We start from the raw sequence: 20,072 nt of genomic DNA on the forward strand, positions 1-20,072 counted from the left end.
CTTCTCAGGACACAGAGAAAGAGGTGTTAGGGGAAGTTCTGACCAAGAGCTCAAGAGGCTGGCCAGTCTAGAAGGATGGCTCCAGCAACCTATGGTGACTGATAAATTGCCCCTCTTTAGGGATATTTCTGCCTGAGAAACTAAGCGCCATTGCTGGAAGAACTTCTCCCTAAAATAATACCAGAGGAATACTCATATAGTCTTCTTGGTCAAGCTCTAAAACACTAGCCTTCTCTTTGCCTTCTATTTATGCTGCCTTCTTTCAAGTTATGGATCTCATGTTCACGTATTATGTTTAGTTGAATATTTCCTGGTGTTATATATGAATCTATCTCCTTAGAAAGACTATCCCTAAATCTTGAAATCACTCTGTTGAATAGTTAATTTCTGGGAAGTTTTTAAGTAGACTACAATGTGTAACTCTAGACAGACAGACAGACTGGGAGACAGATTAGATAGAGAATAGGTAGATAGAGGTATAGATAGAGATATGGTTCCAGATATAGATCTAGATATAACTGAGCAAGTACTCATTTCTGTATCCCAGCCTCTGGTGTAATATCACACAAAATGTTATGAGATGAATGAATTTTAGAGAATTTTAACTTCCTGATTTCATTTCCAAATCTGGGGATTCTTCCTACTTTCAGAACCCCGTATGATTTGGATCTGTGTCCCTGCCCAAATCTCATGTCCAGTTGTAATCCCAACATTGGAGGTGGGGTCTGCTGGGAGGTGACTGGATCATGGGGGCGGGTATCCCCCTTGGTGCCGTTCTCCTGACACTGAGTGAGTACTCACGAGATCTGTTTGTTTAAAAGTGTGTGGCATCTTCCCTGATCTGTGTCTCCCTCCTGCTCCAGCCATGTAAGATGGGCCTACTTCCCCTTTGCCTTCCACCAGGATTGTGTTTCCTGAGACCTCCCCAGAAGCCAAGCAGATGTCAGCATCGTGCTTCCTGTACATACTGTGGAACCATGAGACAATTAAACCTCTTTTCCTTATAAATCACCCAGTCTCAGGTATTTCTTTATAGTGATGTGAGAACGAACTAATACAGAACCCTTAGCTAGGAGAGCTTTTAGCAACTCTCCCAGTCCAGCACTCTAATACTCCTCCCCTCCCATGAAGAAAACCCATGCTCGAGACTGCCCGAATTCAAAGAGACCATTCTACATGATCTAGGCACTAGAGCCTAGAGCCTTAGAATATATCTATTTAGATGCTTCCTTTACCAGGCTGGAATGGCAAGGAGAGCTGGGACTACACTCACCTAGGAGAGCGCGTGCCCATTTCTATTTTCCACTTTCTCTTCATTTTGCTGGCTGGTGGGCTTTGAACCAGCCTTTCTTCCACAATGAAGTGCTAAGATCCAAGATTCAACTGAAGATTCTATTGTAGTCCAACTAAGCTCAGTTGGAAGATACCCTGCATCTGGGGTCAAGGCTCCAGCCAATAGGAAAACTGCTCCTTTGTCCAGTATTGGCCTCTGCACATATTTCTTCTCTTGGGAAACTCGCAGAGAAGGGTGCCTAATGGTGGGGAGCCAATTTGCGGGTTCCCAGGTCCATTCCTGCTAAATACTATGCTTTGAAGATGGTTTATAAGCTGCAAGGACATGATTGCAACTATTTCAAAAATAATAAATACAAATAATGGTTAATATCTATTAGCACTTTTCATCCAACGGGGTGTACCACTCATACTGTCATCACTTTTCCTTTCCATATCCCCATAAAGTTAATTGGCAAATGTTATAATGTTCACTTACAGGAAGCAAAGACAGGTTTAGAACCTGACCTCGGGACACAGGAAGAGTTCTAACACAGAAAGAGTGCAGATTACAAGTTAAGAGACTTGAGTAAATCATTTAATCTCTCTGAGTTTGAGTTTTCTCATTTGTAAAGTAGCTGCCTCACAAGAGTTGATAGGAAGATCAAAGAGATTAAGAAATGTTAACATGCTTTGTAAACTAAGACAGACTTAGCTATGTTATCAGCACAAAACTGAGATAAAACCCAAGTAACCTCCTGACTGTCAGGTTTTTTTTTAACTTTAAAGTAATTGACTGCAAATTTTCTTTCTATGAGACCTTGAACCTCAATAGATTATGGAGCAGTGATTTCAGCAGCCACAGAACTTTTTCTGATACTTTTCATTCCAAAGAAATTGGTGAAATTCCACTGAGCACAGACAGGAAAACACTAAAGTTTTTTCTTAAATGTCAAAATAGGATATCATTTGGAAAAATGGGTTGGAACACAGGGTTGAGGGCAGAGAGAAGTAAAAATAAAACTTCACACAGAGCCAATTTTAGGTGAAACTGTGGAGGAGGTAAAATGTGTTTTCAGAATTCTGTGTTTCTCACTTCTCATGTCCTAAAGACCTATCTCTGACTGATCATATGATACTCACCTTTCTTGGCATCATTTATGTAGCATTCCTCCTTTTCACCATTCGCTGTTAAAGCCTGACTATCCCGAGACCTGTTCTCTTGGAGGCCTCCTCTAAACTAGACCAACTAACTAAGCAGTACTGAGTTGCTAGTACTCAACAATGATTACTGTTTTGATCTGTCTGAAAAGACAGGGTACTATACTTGTTACCTACGTGCAGTTTACCTACATAATAATTCTGCACATATACCCCTAAACCTAAAATAAAAGTTAAAGAAACAAAGAAAAACATTTGCATTCTGGAACTCTGTTCTTTTGTTTTGTTTCGCTTTACTATTTTTATAGCATCCTCTTATCTTACTTCTCCCCACTGCAGGCAGCCATCCTACTCTGTTCCCTGCGTACTTTCTGTACTGCATGTCTTCTTCCAAAGTTCTAAGTATTGCTTCATGTGCATATATCTTTAATGTATGTAAATGTGTTGTTTTATATATCATCCTATCTCTTATTTTTCTCTCTAAATTCTATGTGATTCAGACCAAAAACAAAAACAGAATTTGCCCACATGCGATCTTTCAATTCTTTAAACTCAAAAGAGGTACTGTAATAGGGAAAATTTCAGTCAGTGTGTAAGTTGTGATGAAAAATATTTTGGAATCAAGGGACTGGGTCCTCTTAGCATCCTTCAATTTTTTCTTTCTTCTGCCTCTAATTTGTCACATATTCCAAAGCTATTACCTTGCTTAGGTCATCATCATTGCTTATCTGATTTTATGCAATAAACAGGTCTCCTGCCTACTCTGCCACTCCATCCCCAAACCCCACCCTCAATCCATTCTTCTGCAGCTAGAACTGTGTAAGCAGGGTTATGCTACCTCCCTATTGAAAACTCACATTTGGATTCCTACCACACTCAGGATATAACCCTACAAGTCCCTCTGTAATCTTGCCCTTCTATCTCTCAGACTTCACCTCCTACTGCTCCTGTGCTCTTGCCCTTTGCTCTAGCCAGAGCGGCCTCCGGTTGTCCCTGCAACACTGTGTCCCAGCACATGGTGCTCCGGCCCTCCATACGCTTTCCTCTGCCCAGACTCTGCTTCCGCAGCACATTATCTTCATAACTTCTTCCTGCACTTCCTTAGATCTCTGCTGAAAGCCACCACATTAGCAAGGCTTCATTGACCCTATGTGAAATGAGAACCATCTGCCACATTGCTTACTGCCCACTCTTAGTTATTTTCCTTCTTGGCATTTACTGCCACTTGACATACTATATATTCAATTAGATGACTTGTTCATTGACTTCCCTCTGCTATTCACAAGAATGGAAGCTCCTTGAGGGCTCATTCGTTGTTTTATTTGTTGCTTTATCCCCAGCACTAGTTCTTGGCACGTGGTAGGTGAATGAATGAATGAATGAATGGTTCATGGATGAAGGTTAGTCACCTATAAAGAACTTAAAAGGCCAGCTTTTAATAATTTAGCTCCTAGCCCTCTATCCAGGGCCATCTTGGTAATCCCTCCAGAATCTGCCTCCACCCCCGCACACACATGCGCATACACCCTCTCCACTCTACCCTCCAGCCAGATGAAACTGTTTTTCATTGTCCTGAATGTGCCTTGCTCCCTCTTGCCCTCAGGTTTTCACATATGCTTTTCTCTCTGCCTTGAATACTGTTCCTCCATATCTGTGTCGAGCTAGCTCCCTTCTGGCCTTTTTCTAGGTGACCATTATAACTACCCAAGTCTGAGTTAAGAGCCCTCCTGGCCCCCACACAGTGAACTTCCAATATAATTGTGCTCATTCTCCTCTCTTGCAATCACCTGTGACTTTTCAGTCTCTACCTTGCAGTTTTAGATTTTTGAAGACAAAGGCAGATCTATTTTTTTCTCATGAATTCTGCAGTGCCCAGAAGAGAGCCTCAATAAATATCTGTGGAATCATGGTCTCTTAGTATATTCTAGTAAGAGACCAATCATTCCTCAGATATTTATTGAGGCTCTAGTATATTCTAGACTCTAGGTTGCTAGAGGGCATTGCTTGTAGGTTTAATTTGCTCTGAGTAGCTCTTTATAAATGTTATGCTCATGCACTTTGGGGCTGAAGCCTATATGGGGTCACAGTACACTAACTAGAAAGATCCATAGACTCTCCAAGGGGCTATTTTTACCTTTAGAAATAGCCACAGGGGAATGAATACCTAATCAGTGGCCTATAGGAATTTTTAAGCAACCTTGATTTAGGGAATTGCCACATGCTGTCATTTTCATCAGTGTGATGGGGCCCAGAGCTGGGAAGGAAGGGACAGATGTGGGTGCCAAGCTGAGTGGCAGCGGGCTGCCTGGATCCTCTGGGCTATTCTCAGTGTATGTTCTCAGGAAGAGACTGTCAAGCCCTGTGTACATGCAGTTGTCTCACATGTTACTATGAGAATAGCAATAAGGGAGTCTCCTTCCCAGTATCCCTTTGAGGAATAATAAATAAATGTTACTTAAAAAAAAACAAACAAACTGTTTCACCAAGCAAAACAGACTTTGGAGTAAAGAAACAGCCAGCCAGAATTCCACAGGGAGCTGGAAACTGTTCCACATTTTAACCATTCCCATCTGTCTAATGGGTGGTAATTAGTAACTTCTCCACTGCTATGTTCTTGGAAACAGACACACACACACACACACACACACACACACACACACACCAATGGGAACTGAAGATATTTAAAAGAAAGGAGAGCTAACTTCACATGCTTATAAGTATCTTTGGACTCTTATCCCGAATGACCAGTTCACTTAAAGTTTAAATGTTGTATATGAATTAATTTTCATTCATTTGCTATTAATATGATTAATATGGTTGATTATGTATGTTATAAATGTGTGCGTTTATATATTTATATACGAAATAAAATAACATCCCAGTTCTAAAATGAGATGGTTCACCAAGGAAGTCCCTAAACTGTTTTCAGTTCTAACCATCTATGAGTCCTGGAGTTTTGACTTTGCATCATCTCACACAGGCTTTAGGAAAAAAGCATAGTGTTCCACACAACAGTCTAAATAAACCAGCATCACCCAAACACTCAGCATGTGGAATGCACTTGTAGAAAGTTTCTGGGTGGGCCCACGTAAACTATGCTTGCTATACTAAACAGAGTCTCTGTGCTCAGCTGGTTACAAGTTTGACTCAAGGCACAAGCTTTGCATTGTCATCAAATAGATGCTTGTGCAGGATCAACAGTACCTGTGTGAGTGAGCAAGATCTCTTGTATAGCCATTCTGAAACAGTTTTGCTGGACTTCATTTTTATGTTTTGAGATGGAGTCTAGCTCTGTTGCCCAGGCTGGAGTGCAGTGGTGTGATCTCAGTTCACTGCAATCTCTGCCTCCTGAGTTCAAGCAATTCTCTGCCTCAGCCTTCCAAGTAGCTCAGATTACAGGCACCTGCCACCACACCTGGCTAATTTTTGTTATTTTTAGTAGAGATGGGGTTTCACCATCTTGGTCAGGCTGGTCTCGAACTCCTGACCTTGTGATCTACCCATCTCAGCCTCCCAAAGTGCTGGGATTACAGGTGTGAGTCACTGCGCCCAGCCTCCATATTTTTAAAATAGTCATACAGGAGACCATTTGAACTTCTGTAAAACAGACCCTGGTAAGAACTTAGGCCTGGAAACTTCTGGAAGTCTCCAGGCTAATTACATGAGTAACCTTTGGAGTCTGTGGAATGAGGTCTTCAAGGAACACAAAGCTGCAAATCATAGGCATCAACAGCCAAGATACAGGATAGAGAGCAGGATCTTTCTATAGGCAGAACCAGGAGGATCTTTTTGAACAGTGAAGCACAGAGAATGGAAGTGGGAGGTGGAAGGAGAACAGTACTCTGCCCTGCACAGCTCCAGGGGTCGTCAATCTCATTCTATTCTACGTAGGCAGTGCTCTCCAGAGAGAAGGGAGAGTAAAGTAAGTGCACTTTTCATTCAGTTGCACCATACGGAAAGCCAATATGGAAAATAATATTCATGCTTCAGGGGTTTATTTGATAGCCAATAACTAAACAACTAAATGTCCTAGGTTTTTTTTTTAAGTCCAAAGCAAAAATTAAATTGACTCAAAGTTTTCTGGCAAAGAAAGTGATTCATGCCAAGTTCTAATACCATATGTCTTAAAATAGCAAGCGCAAAATGGCCTCTCTGAATGAAGCAAATCAGTAAATGCCTAGAAAAAAGAGCATAAGTGGTGATTTTCAAGTTAAGAATAGTACTGCTTTCATTCATCCTGCACATATTTATTCACTGACTACTATTTGTCAGACTTTGCTATCAGATGGCATTTAAGGTTCTCACAGGCCCAGGAAAAAGCTCAAATTTATATTTTGGATTCTTGTTCTAAATTATCAGTTCACTTACAAGGTACATGAATTAATTTTATTAATACACTATGAATCAAGTTATGAGTTTCAAGTCATAATAATATTCAGGAAGAAATAAAAACAAGTTGGCTGCTTCACTGGACACCAAGATCTGTGTCTAGGAATCATGCAGAATCCACCAGGTCTAATTATGTATTTATAACAGTATCTAGAGAGAGGTCTTCAAGGTGGGAGCTTTATAAAGATGACAAAAGGATTATTTAGATTGATTGAGCCTCCTATCAGAAGTGAGACCTCCATATAATTTATAATACATAGTTTATTATAACATCAATTTATACACTATGAGCTAATCACAATATAGAGTAGATTTTTATTTAAACCCAACCTCTCACTAATAGATCGTGATAACCCATGACTAGTGTAGCTAAATGAATAATTTCTCCAAATACAATTTTAATAGTAAGAACAGAATGCAGAGCCTCAAAATGGACCTATGAATATAGGGAAAAAATGGCATATGATAGAGGTAGCATTTTAGATAAGGGATGTCTTTTGGATGTCTCTCCAATAATTTGATAGTGTTATTGGTTATCCATTTGGACAAAGATAATGTTTAGATCCGTACCTCATGTCATCCACTAGTTGTTTACAGATAGATTAAATAGATAAGCATAAAAAGTAAAACTATAAAAATATCAGAGGAAATGTGGAAAATGTTTTACTTTGGGTAGAAAAGGTTATTCTGAACAAGACTCAGAAGGCAAACAACACAAAGGAAAAGACCAATAAATGTGATTATAAGAACAACTTCTACACTCTGAAAAATAACACAAGTAAAATTTAAAGACCCAAGAGACAGAATTAGGATAACATAATTACATATTTATCACAAACAAAAGCTGAGTGGCAGTTACATCTGTGCAGGCTGTGTAGTGCACACCACCGGGGGAGCTATTCAAGTAGACTACCATGTGAATTGAGCCCTGAAGGAAACCCATGATCTATAAATCACCCCTATATCAAGCCACCCAATAGAAAAATGGGCAAAGAATATGGAAAGTGAACTCATAGAGAAGTAAAACTAAATAATAGTAGGCATACACAAAGATGTTCAATCTGACTTGTAATCAATGAAAAGCAAATTGAAATAATGAAACATATTTTCACTACACTAGTAATGAAAAAATACTTAAATCCAAACAAAAATACCATTCCAAATAAGCAAAATTTAAAATATGTGACCAGGCATGGTGGCTCATGCCTGTAATCCTAGCACTTTGGAAGGCTGAGGCAGGCAGATCACTTGAAGTCAGAAGTTCGAGACCAGCCTGGCCAACATGGTGAAACACTGTCTCTACTAAAAATACAAAAATTAGGCAGGAGTGGTGGTGGGTACCTGTAATCACAGCTACTCAGAAGTCTGAGACAGGAGAATCGCTTGAACCTGGGAGGCAGAGGTTGCAGTGAGCCCAGATTGGGCCACTGCACTCCAGCCTGGGTGACAGAGTGAGACTCCATCTAAAAATTAATAATAATAATAATAATAGTAATAAAGTAAAATATGTAATAGTGTTGAGAAGAGTATGGTAAAATGGTATTCTCTTGCATTCCTAGGGTGAGATGTAAATTGACAATACCTATTTAAAATAAAAATTCATATACACTATTGTTTAACAATTTTACCTTTCCTAATCTTCTGTAAAGAAACTTTTGGGAGCCGCAGTGGCTCCAGCCAGTTGTTCTGGTGCTTGAGGAGGTGAGGCTATGAGTTCAAGGCCAACCTGAGCAACATAACAAGCTCTCATTGATTAACAAAAAAAAAAAAAGAAACTTTCACACACACATATAAGCTATACATTGTATTTATACAATTGTTTGTAATTGTATATATTGGAAACAGCTTAATTGTTTATAGTTAGCATTTAGCAGTTGAGTAGAATGAGATCTATAAGTGGTATAATGTCCATTATAGACTGTTGAGTGAAAAAAGTTTCATAACGACAGATGTAGTATTATTCTAGTTATATAAAACACACATGAAGCAATAACATATATGCATTTTTTGTATGTGAAACAGTTGGAAGGATTACACAAAAACAGAGGTACCTCTGGGAGCCAACAGGGATTATACATGGGTACCAGCAGTGGGTTTTAGGTTTACTTTTAATGTTGTGAATGGTTGAAAATGAGAGCACATGTATTATTTTATAGACATTTTCTTTTCCGCTTGTGCCTTGAGATAAGGGTGGTACTAAAAAGTCATGAAGAAGACATGATACGTAATTTTTTAAATGACAGCAGCAATTGATAAGCAACAGTGGCCAAAACTGACATTTATAATACACCCTTAGGTTTAACCAAATAAGATGGTCTTACTCATCATTCATTTCTCTTCTCCCTTCTCTTTATAAAGTCTCTCCTTTCCATATCTCAGGCCCTGTTTCAGAAGCCTACCTCCTAGTCACCTAGGCTTTCTCTCTCTCTCTCTCTCTCTCTCTCTCTCTCTCTCTCTCTCTCTCTCTCTCTCTCTCTCTCTGCCATAGGCTGGTCTCATCCTATGACAAGAAGATTGTTATCTAGATGGATAGGCTGGGACTTCATCTCATCGCACAGAAGTTACGTGTTGAACAAATTTGGTCAGGGGCTGCCTGTGGAGATGTTCCCAGCCTCCTGCAGGAGAGGAGGGACTGGAAGTCGGAATCCAACTGAGAGGGCTGAGTCAGATGCCTGCTTCAAGTCAAGGCATCTAGGGGAGCTTGCAAAGCCAGAGTTTGCAACAGAGTGGGCAAATACTCAGAAGAAAATACAAATGTCTGGAGTCAGAGCAGGCCAGGGAGGGACCAGCAGGCATCTGGGAATCAGAAGCATTAAATTATAGACAATAGATACAAGACAATCCATAGTCAAGGACCAGTGCTACAAGGCAGGAGAATAAAGAACATGAAGCAGAAAGGGCAGCAAGAATGGGGAGGAGGCCTTACTGTTATCCTGTTTGCATCTCTGCAGAAATACTTTGTCATAGTCCCTGCAAGGCAGGAGCCACACTCAGGGAAGTTGGCCTAGACCAATGTTTCTTGCCTGGTGTGCTTTAAGAAAACTAGCAATGCCTAGCCTGCATCCCAGTCCAATTAAACTAACATTTCTTGGGTGGAGCCGGATGTCAGTATTTTTCAAAACTCCCCAAGTAATTCTCAGGACTGAGATGCATTGCCCCGGCCTTACAAACTTAGAGTTGGTGATTGGTGGCACCTGGCACAGGTGAGGCATACACAGCGTGGAGAATCCTGGGAATCCTTTCCCTCAGAACAATTTCATCTCACTTTTTTAGTAAATGAGATGACACACCATTTTTTTCCTTAAAAATTAAGTGCCTGCTGTCATTATTTGCTTACATGAGAAGTTAGGCCCAAGGTTTATCAAGTCATCACAATTTCTGGATCCTTCATTTCAGTTCTCTTTTCAGAGCTGAGTCTTGTCTTTTTTCTCTAGACAGGCTCCCACTCCATCCCAAGGCCCAGCACACTTTGCAGCATGGACCCAATATAGGAGTCCATTAATTATTCTCTGTCTGAAAATAATACATTCAACACGGAAAATTGTGTTTTTTTAGATTTGTTTTTTTGATACCAAGTCTTGTTCTGTTGTCCAGGCTGGATGGAGTACAGTGATGTGATCTTGGCTCACTGCAACCTCTGCCTCCTGAGTTCAAGTGCTTCTCCTGCCTAAGCCTCTAGAGTAGCTGGGATTACAGGCACTTGCCACCATGCCCGGCTAATTTTTGTATTTTTTAGTAGAGATGGGGTTTCACCATGTTGGCCAGGCTGGTCTCGAACTCCTCACCTCCAGTGATCTGCCCATCTTGGCCTCCCAAAGCGCTGCAATTATAGGCATGAGCACTGCGCCTGGCCTGAAAAGTGTATTTTTGATAATGGGTGCAAAGACTGGATTTATAGTCTGATCTGACATATATCAGGTTCACAATTTATTGGCAGAAATAGAAGTTGCATAATTACTCGGCTGTGGTTATGCATTCTTGACACATTTATCTCCTAGAGCCTGAACTCTGTACGTGCATGGACACATATGAAATTCCCCACTCATGATGCCTATTTTCTGGCACTTGGAAAGAGATTTATGAAGGTATTACTACACAATATATAGTTTCACTTTTATAATTTGGATGGTTTAGGGTAGTCATGAGAAGAAGCTAAACTTTTGTGTACTAAAGTCATAACTAATTCCTTTGAGAATCTTGGACTGGATATACAAACGCAAACACAAAATGAAAAAGAATTAATTTGGAAATTATTTGACTGGTTATTTTGACTAGCAGACTTCTTTGGCATGAGGCAGAAAGCTTCGTTTTCTGCCAGGCTCAATACTCTAGTTAGCCTATATGAACTAAGCATTCTGTCCAAGTCGCACATCCAAGATGATTCATCACGCTCTTGAAAGCTATTCCATTAAGCTCTCAGGTCTGATCTTCCTGATTCTTTCGCCACTTGAAGATCCTTATTAACTTGCTCCTGGAAATCTCCTCCCAGTATGTCTCGAGCTAAAATACTACATGAATGACATTATCTGAAAAGAAACTATGCCTTGGGTGAGGAATCAAAGGATTCAAGAGTGTAGATGATAAACTTTTTTTTTTTTTTTTTTTTTTGCGATGGGGATATCACTCTGTTACCTGGGCTGGAGTGCAGTGGCATGATCTCGGCTCACTGACTACAACCTCCACCTCCTGAGCTCAAGCGATCATTCCACCTCAGCCTCCTGAGTAGCTGGGACCACAGGTGCACACCACCATGCCCACCTAACTTTTTGTATTTTTGGTAGAGACCAGGTTTCACCATGTTGCCCAGGCTTGTCTTGAACTCCTGAGCTCAAGCAATTCACTGCCTTGCCCTCCTAAAGTGCTGGAACTACAGTCGTGAGCCACCACGCCCAGCCCTAGATGATAAACTTATATAATAATTTTCTCTACCAACAATAAAAACTTTGAAGAGAAAGAAAGATCTGTGGATTAAATGTACAATTAATAAGATGGTAAAGCGCTGGGCACAGTGGCTCATGCCTGTGATCCCAGCACTTTGGGAGGCCGAGGTGGGCAAGTCACAAGGTCAAGAGATCAAGACCATCCTGGCTAACACAGTGAAACTCCGTCTCTACTAAAAATACAAAAAATTAGCCAGACGTGGTGGCGTGTGCCTGTAGTCCCAGCTATTTGGGAGACTGAGGCAGGTGAATCGCTTGAACCCGGGAGGCGGAGGTTGCAGTGAGCCAAGACTGCGCCACTGCACTCCAGCCTAGACAACAGAGTGAGACTCCATCTCCAAAAAAAAAAGATGGTGAAGAGAAATGAGATTTATAAGACAAAGCCATGGTTCTAGGTACTGGGATGAATGATGTATTCTTGGTAAGGGAAGGATATTTGACCAGAGTCTGGGTGAACCAACTGAAAAACTTTAAGGAAGAAAGGACAATCACCTTGATAAACCTATGAATGTGGTTCCCATGGAAGACAACAAATACAAGTTGAGAATATGAATAAACGTACAGGAAATGCCTGGGGATTTGTGCCCCCAAAATATTGGGAGGCAGAGAGGAGACAGAAATGATATGAATAGCCTCAAAACCATTATAGTAATAATAGCTGTCATTGATTGAGCATTTATTATCTGTCTATCTCAATCAGTGTGCATTGTAAATGAGAGGTTACACCATAATGGGATTTTTTTGAGACGTTGTGGGAAGGGACTTCAGATTAAAATACAGTGATGGAGAAGCATGCCACATTCCCAAATGACAGGCCATAATAAGGGGAGACTGAATAGTATGATATGTCTGTAAGATATTCACTGGAGTAACCTAAGAACAGGAACACTGGGGAGAAGTGAGTCAGAGAAAAATGTAAGTCACTTGCTCTGGAACTTTGGTATAGGCCATCAGAAGGAGGAAATTAATCATGCATTTCTGACAGATTTGTAAAAACCAATATAGAAGTAAGGTATAGAATTGGTCATTGAATATATATTTTATATGGTGGTGATGAGAAACTTCAACTATTGGATATTTGCTAGAGTTTGGTGGACATGCTCTTGACTTGTCTTTCAGAAGAAAGTGAAAGTAGATTTTTTTTTTCTGCTAATAGCCAGGAACGGAAAGGATAAACATAGTCAAACATGTGCCTCAGCTTTTGAGATGGCAGGATTTTAAAAAGTCTGCAGAAGATAGTATGGTTCTCCCGAGAGAAGTTGCCTGGAAAAGGCTCAACTACAATTCGAGCTGCAATACAAGGTTCTACTAGGAAAGAAACATAGGTGTTCCCAGGACGCTGTAAGGAGAGCATGCCACTTAAAAAGTTGTGACTTCTCAACTCCAGACCCACGTTCCTATATTTAACTGAGGCTAGGACTCTGCACGGCAACCTTCTGCTTGGTCAGCTGACACCCTGATAGGCTCTGCCAGTAGGGGGCACGAGAGAGAGAGAGACCACAAGCCTGGATGGAGGAAGGGAAGGGGTTCCTTGCTCCTGTTGGCAAACAGCTCTTGGGGTCACCCCAGCAATGGCAGTGCCTTCCTGAAGCAGCAACTGAATCTAGTTTTCGGAGGTTGTTGTTGTTTGTTTAACACTTGCCATATCAACTTTCCAACTTGTCCCCCAAGACAGCTGGTCCGCGCCTTGGAAATCTGGGTGTCATGAGGTCACTCTTTCAGAGACACCAACACCAACACCAGCCCAGCAGCTCTCTGGGAGCCCTCCCTGAAGTTTCTAAGTTTCCCTTACAGAAAGCTTCTTTTTACTGAGAACTGCATTCCCTAAAGAGATTCGAGAGCCAGCTCTCTCTGTGAGAGTAAGAACTTCTTTTCTGTATCCCTGAGAAACCTATGTCAATTCTTTAAATTAAATTACAGAAATATAGTCCACCCTTCCTTGGCATCACTGAACCTTACTGCTTTTTTCTGGAACCTTGAAAAACTCCCCTAGGTTGGCAAAATAGAATTCCTTCATGATGTTAGAATGAGCACCTGGGTCCCTGGCTCCAGGTGCATCTTGACCTTACACATCAAGCATCTTCTGAGGCTGGATTATTCCATGCCTTACCTCATTCTTCCGGCCTTGCTTCTTTTTTGGGGGGGATGGAGTTTTGCTCTTTTTGCCCAGGCTGGAGTGCAATGGCGCACTCTTCGCTCACTGCTACCTCCGCCTTCAGGTTCAAGCGATTCTCCAGCCTCAGCCTCCCACCCATGTAGCTGGGATTACAGGCATGCACCACCATGCCCAGATAATTTTGTATTTTTAGTAGAGACAGGGTTTCACCATGTTGACCAGGCTGGTCTTAAACTCCTGACCTTAGGTGATCCGCCTGCCTTGGCCTCTCAAAGTGTTGGGATTACAGGCATGAGCCACCATGCCCAGCCCCTGGCCTTGCTTCTTAAAGACCCAATCCTTGCTCTGCATCCTTGAGTCACTTCTATCTTTGGTTCCAGGGCTGAGCGGTATTCCTTAGTATTTGTAAAGACAAAGAAGCCCCTCTTCACTTTTCATTTATTGAGCTTCATTAGATTATTGAAATATTATTTCTCACTAGATTCCTCTTTCCAAAATGTCCAAACTGTGGTGTATTATTTCATTCAAGCTGCCACCATGAAGTGCCATAAACTGGGTGGCTTCTAAATAATGAAAATTTATTTCTCACAACTCCCGAGGTTGGAAAGTCCAAGCTCAGGGCAGATTCAGGGTCTGGTGAGGGTCAGCTTTCTGACTATAGATAGTGCCTTCTTTGCCCCACATGGTGAAAGGAGTGGGGTCTCTCTATAGGCTTTTTGATGAGGACATTAATCCCATTCATGAGGACTGCCCTGATGACCTAATCACCTACCAAAGGCAGTACCTCATAATACCGCCACCTGGAAGGCTAGGATTTCAATATGAATTTTAGGGGAGAAACAAACATTCAGACCATAGCATTTCACCCTTGCCTATAACCCAAATTCATAACCTTCTTATTGTTGTTGTTTCTTGAGACAGAGTTTTACTCTTGTTGCCGAGCTGGAATGCAATGGTTTTATCATGTTGGCCAGGCTGGTCTTGAACTCCTGACCCCAGGTGATCTACACCTCAGCTTCCCAAGTTCTGGGGTTACAGGCATGAGCCAGTGTGCCTGGCCTCATGTCCTTCTTGCATGCAAAATATATTTATTTCATCTCAAGAGCTCTGAACTTTTAACTTAGTCCAGCATTAATTTAAAAGTCTGAAGTCCAGAGTCTCATCTAAATGTCATATAAATTAGATATGGGTGAGACCCCAGGTACTATTTCTCCTGAGCTGTGAACCTCTGTTAAACACATTAAGTGCTTCCAAAATAAAATGATGGGACAGGCATAGGTTAGATATTCCCATTCCAAGATGGAGAAATAGTAAAGAAAGAAGTGGATAGTTCTAAGTCCAAAATCTTAGTGCTCAAGCATAATCTTTTTGGCTCAGTGTTCCACTCTCTAGGTGCTGAGGCAGAGGCCCTGCCTTGCAGACCCACTGGGAAGGCAGTCCCACCTCTGCAGCTTTGCCTGCCTTCATGGCCTTGAGCAGCCCTGCCACCACAGATTTGCTGGGTGTAGCCTGTGCCACAGCTGTCTCTGATTGGAGTTGGGAGCCTGCTGTTCTCTTAGATGAGAATCACATGCTAGGGCCTCTACTGGTCTGTGGTCTCAGGGATGGCCCCACTCCCATGGTTCCCCTGGGTATTGCCTTAGTGGGGGCTCTCTATGGTGGCCCCAACTTTGTGACGTTTGTCCACCTGGGCCTATAGCTTTCCAGAGCATTCTCTGAATTCCAGGTGGAGGCAGCCATGCCCCCATGGCTTTGCCGGGTACTGAGCATGCTGCACTGGAGCTATCTGAGCTGGCCCTGGGGCAGCCAACGGGCACAGTGGTGGAGTGCAGGGAGTAGGGCCCCTGATATAAGGCTGCTCTGGGCAGTGATGGCCTTCCTTTGATATTGTTCTGCACTCCAGGACCTATGATGAGAAGGGCAGCCCCAATAATCTCCAGAATGCTTCCTGAGTCCTTCTATTATCTTGACAATAGGTCCTGGGTTTCGTTTAAATTAAATTACAGAAATATATAGTCCACCCTTCCTTGGCATCACTCAGTCTCACTGCTGTTTTCTGGAACTTTGAAAAACTCCCTCTAGGGTTGGTGAAACAGAGTTCTTTCACATTGTTAGAATGAGCACCTGGGTTCCTGGCTCCCGGTGCATCTTGACCTTACATATGAAACGTCCTCTGAGGCTGGGTCATTCCAAATCTGCACTTTACCTCACTCTTCTGCCTTCTTTCTCAAAGACTATTCCTTGCTCTGCATCCTTAAGTCACTTCTTCCATGTTTGATTCCAGGACTGAGATGACAAATCTCCCAGTTACCTTGATTAATAACACCTGGCTTCCATTGAGATAACAATCAATACTAACCTTCTTATCAAATAATCATTTGGCCTCACCCTTGTTCTCTCCCAAACAAATTTTCTCATATTTTTTTCAATGTGAATAGACTGAGAATCTTCGAAAATTTTAAGCTCTGCATTCCTTTTAATTAACAATTTCGTCTTAAAATCATTTCTCTCTTCTTGCGTTTTACTATCAGCGGCAAGAGAAACCACGCTACTCCTTCAACACTTTGCTTAGAAATAGTTTCAGCTAAATACTTAATTTCATCACTCACGAGTTCTACCTTCCACCAAACACTAGGGCAAGAACACAGGGCAGCCAGATCCTTTGCCGCTTTAAAATCAGAATTGCCTTCTCTTCCGTTTTCAGTAACATATTCCTCCTTTCCATCTGAATGGCCTCATCAGAATAGCCTTTACCATCCATATTTCTACTAACATTTTCTGTTCATGACTACTTAGGTGTTCTCTAAAAAGACTGAGATTTTCTCTACAGCTCTCTTTTTTTCTTCCTGGGCCCTCAGCGATATTACCCTTAATGGTTAGTTCACCACAATGTAGGCTTCTTCTAGCATGCACCTCGAAACTCTTCCAGCCTCTACTCATTATCCAGTTCCAAAGCTGTTTCCACATTTTACATATTTCATACAGCAGCGCCCTCGCTTCTTGGTACTCATTTTTTGTCTTCGACCATTTGGACCACCAGAACAAAGTACCATAAACCAGGTGACTTATAGCCAACAAAAACATATTTCTTACAGCTCTGGAGCCTAGCAAGCCAAGATGAAGGCAGATTTGGGGTCTGGTTCAGGTCTGCTTTCTGGATTATAGCCAGTGCCTTCTTGCTGTGTCCTCACGGGGAGAAAGGGACAAAGGGTCTCTGATCAGTCCACTCCCATTTATGAGGGAATCGGCCCTTATGATCTAATCACCTCCCAAAGGTATCATCTTCTAATATCATCATCTTGGAGTTAGGATTTCAACATATGAATTTTGGGAGAGACGGAAATATTCAGAATGCATCATGGGAAAGCATTCATATGAGAGTTCAAGCTTTGAGCCCTGAAGGCACCATTGCTGGAGATTCCAGCTAAGCTCTTCCTACCACCTTCCCCATAGGTTCTCTCCAGTCATCATGAACTAATACCAGTTGCTTCGTCAGCCCACACAACCATGGTCGATAACACCTTACATCAGAAATTGAGACATAAATACCACTATCACCACAACAAAAAGGTTCCCCGAATCTTCCAAAATTCTTGGCTGCTGAGCAAAAAGAACAAGGATTGCTTAACTATTAAGGCCACATCACACCATGTATTATAAAGAATAATTGGAGATGAAAGGCATAACTTCTGGGACATTAAAAGAAGATGAAATATATTTTAAGTTGCTATTTCTAACGTATAGCAAAACGACACTTCCTCCCCAACTTTTATTAATGTAGCCCGGGAAAACTTATCAGAGAAGATAGGTCCACAAGGTAAGAGCCGATGGCAATTGCCCCTTGGAATTTAAGTTAAATTCACCTCTCTAGCAGATGTTTTGATTTAAAATAGTTACCTTTTGTTCAGCTTAACTCTCAGCTCCCAAGTCTTTCTGCTTTCAATTCTTCAAGGAAGGCATCCCTGAATACAGTGCGAGGGAGGGAGTTTAATCCAGAATTCTTGAAAACAGCTTGATATTTTCAACTAAATCCAGTAGCGGAATGCAGGCTTAACTGGCCCCACCCAATTTCTCCCACCCAGATATTTTTCCTTTTTGTTCAGCAAAGTTTCATCCGTTCCAAAGAAAGAAAAAGAAAAATGTTTGCTTAAACCATTAAACTCTAGACTACTTAACCAATTCTGACCAAATTTAAGGTGCCCGATACTGAATTACAATGGAGGTATTCATTTCATGACTTTTTTAAATGGAGTTTTAATTTTATCTTCTCTGATAAGAACACTTAGGTTATAGGTTACTGCTGTATAGTAGATCTGGCTTTGGATGGATTTATTTTATTAATTAAACACACACTTATTATGTGCCTATAATGTGCAAGGTACTAGGCTGAAATCCCTATGGAGGCACAACGTGGAATCTAGCCTAATCTTGCCTTTGTGGAGCTTATCAATCAGTAGAAGAGATTAGAGAAATGTGAACGTAAATTACTATGATACCAGGCACAATTAAACACGTGCCAGAAAGACATGCAGGTACAAGTTCTGTGCGAGTCCAGGAAAGGCTTCCTGGAGGAAGAGGCATTTCAGCTGCCCTTCAAGAGCAAAGAGAGAAAAACCTCCCAAGGCTCTTCAAGGAAGAGCACAAAGGGTATAGCCAACCAAAGGATGAGGCTCCTTTAGGAAATGACTTACAGATACTTATCACGGTAACCAAGCAACTCCCCCAGTGTTCAGTGAAGAATAAAGCTCTGGTAAACTTACTCTAACTACCTTATTTTGATTTTGCTAGGTTTCTGGAGGAATTCAGGGTAAACGTTCAAATACGTGACTTTACCTCCTCCGCATTCAATATGTCCAACGTTTCATACATAAAATTATGAAATTAATCTTGCTCTTTCATTCTTTCTCCCCATCCCTCTCTCTCTCTCTCTTCCTCTTCTCTCTCAAGGTGCACGTGTGTGTGCGCGCACACACACACACACACACTTTCCTGATAGAAAAGAATAAATATTTAAAACCAACTTTAAAGAGGCAAGACTTCTGGTTTTCTTCATTAAATAACCAACCTGCATTTCAAGCTGCACATTAAACCCCATCAGAGACATCTGGAGGTAGGCCCTGATCTTGCTTCCTGGGAGTGAAGTCAAATGATTTCAGGCCTGAGAGCAGGCTTGAATATTTCCGCAGCCACTTAGCTCCCCTAGAAAACTGACAGTTCTGTGTAACACCACCCATTGTCTGCTTTGATAAAAATCTCTCTCATTACTACAAGCTGCTACTAGAGAAGGTTTCCCATTGGCCAAGGGCTTAACTGTGAGGCTCTGTTCTTATATCTTCTCTCCTTGGTCTTCCCCTCAACCATGGCTGCTGCAGGAAGAGAGGGATCCACTGTCAGCCAGACCTTAACACTGCCCACTAATTTTTAAAATGATCACAAACAGCTGATCTGATTGGCTATTTTTCATCGAATTTATCAGAGGACTTCAGTGAGGAAATTAACCAACTGCTTGACGATCATACTACTATAGATCTCAACTTTACACATGTGAATTCTTCTGCCCGGTGGAACAAGTAATTTCTGCTATGTGAGTGTGCAAATAAACTAGATTTAAGTCTTATATTTGTGAGAAACTCCACAAGTAAAGTCATGCAATTCTGAAAAGGTGAATTCAACAAAAAGTGGACGGGGATTAGACTACAGACACTGTCACAGATCATGTCAGGATGCAGGTATTTTAATAACCAGTAACACTTTTCTGATTAATTCCAAGCTGATATCCAGCACATGCTGCTTATTTCTTGTTCATTGACAAAACGCTAAGTTGAGTCATTGCGCAGAGAACATCTCCACTTCGAAAGAGATGGTCGACAAAACAGCAAGATCACTTTCCCAAGCATCAGAGAAAAGAAGTTAAGTATCTGCTGAGCTCTCAGAGAAGGAAATGAACTCCAGTTCCCACTCCCTTAGATTTGCTCAGGGTTGTGAAGAGCTGAAAAACTTCAAAGTATAACAAAACTGAGGCTCAATTTTAGAAATATAAAGCGTTTGGAGTTACTAATTTGGCCAAATATTTATGTTTTGGTGCATAGTTGAAGTGCTTATCAGACCTTCAGGAATTCTTTGTTTTTCATTTTTGTGCTTTTATTTCCTCTCCTATCTTCTCCTCCCCTCGACAGAAGCAAAACACCCTCTGG

The 20,072-nt window shown here is 41.4% G+C and overlaps 1 protein-coding gene across 3 annotated transcripts in view; it reads right to left on the minus strand.

Annotated features, from left to right (window-relative positions):
- The window catches only part of CALD1 (caldesmon 1), a 238,228-nt gene extending 220,356 nt beyond the window's left edge, over positions 1-17,872 (minus strand). For all 3 annotated transcript variants that reach the window (XR_013524233.1, XM_078343717.1, XM_035254693.3), the window contains exon 1: positions 17,776-17,872. The gene's annotated coding sequence lies outside the window, so the exon portion shown is untranslated. The remainder of the gene's footprint in view (positions 1-17,775) is intronic.
- Positions 17,873-20,072: the final 2,200 nt, after the last annotated feature.

The sequence above is a fragment of the Callithrix jacchus genome, chromosome 11, assembly GCF_049354715.1.
Source record: "Callithrix jacchus isolate 240 chromosome 11, calJac240_pri, whole genome shotgun sequence".
Lineage (NCBI taxonomy): Eukaryota > Metazoa > Chordata > Mammalia > Primates > Cebidae > Callithrix > Callithrix jacchus.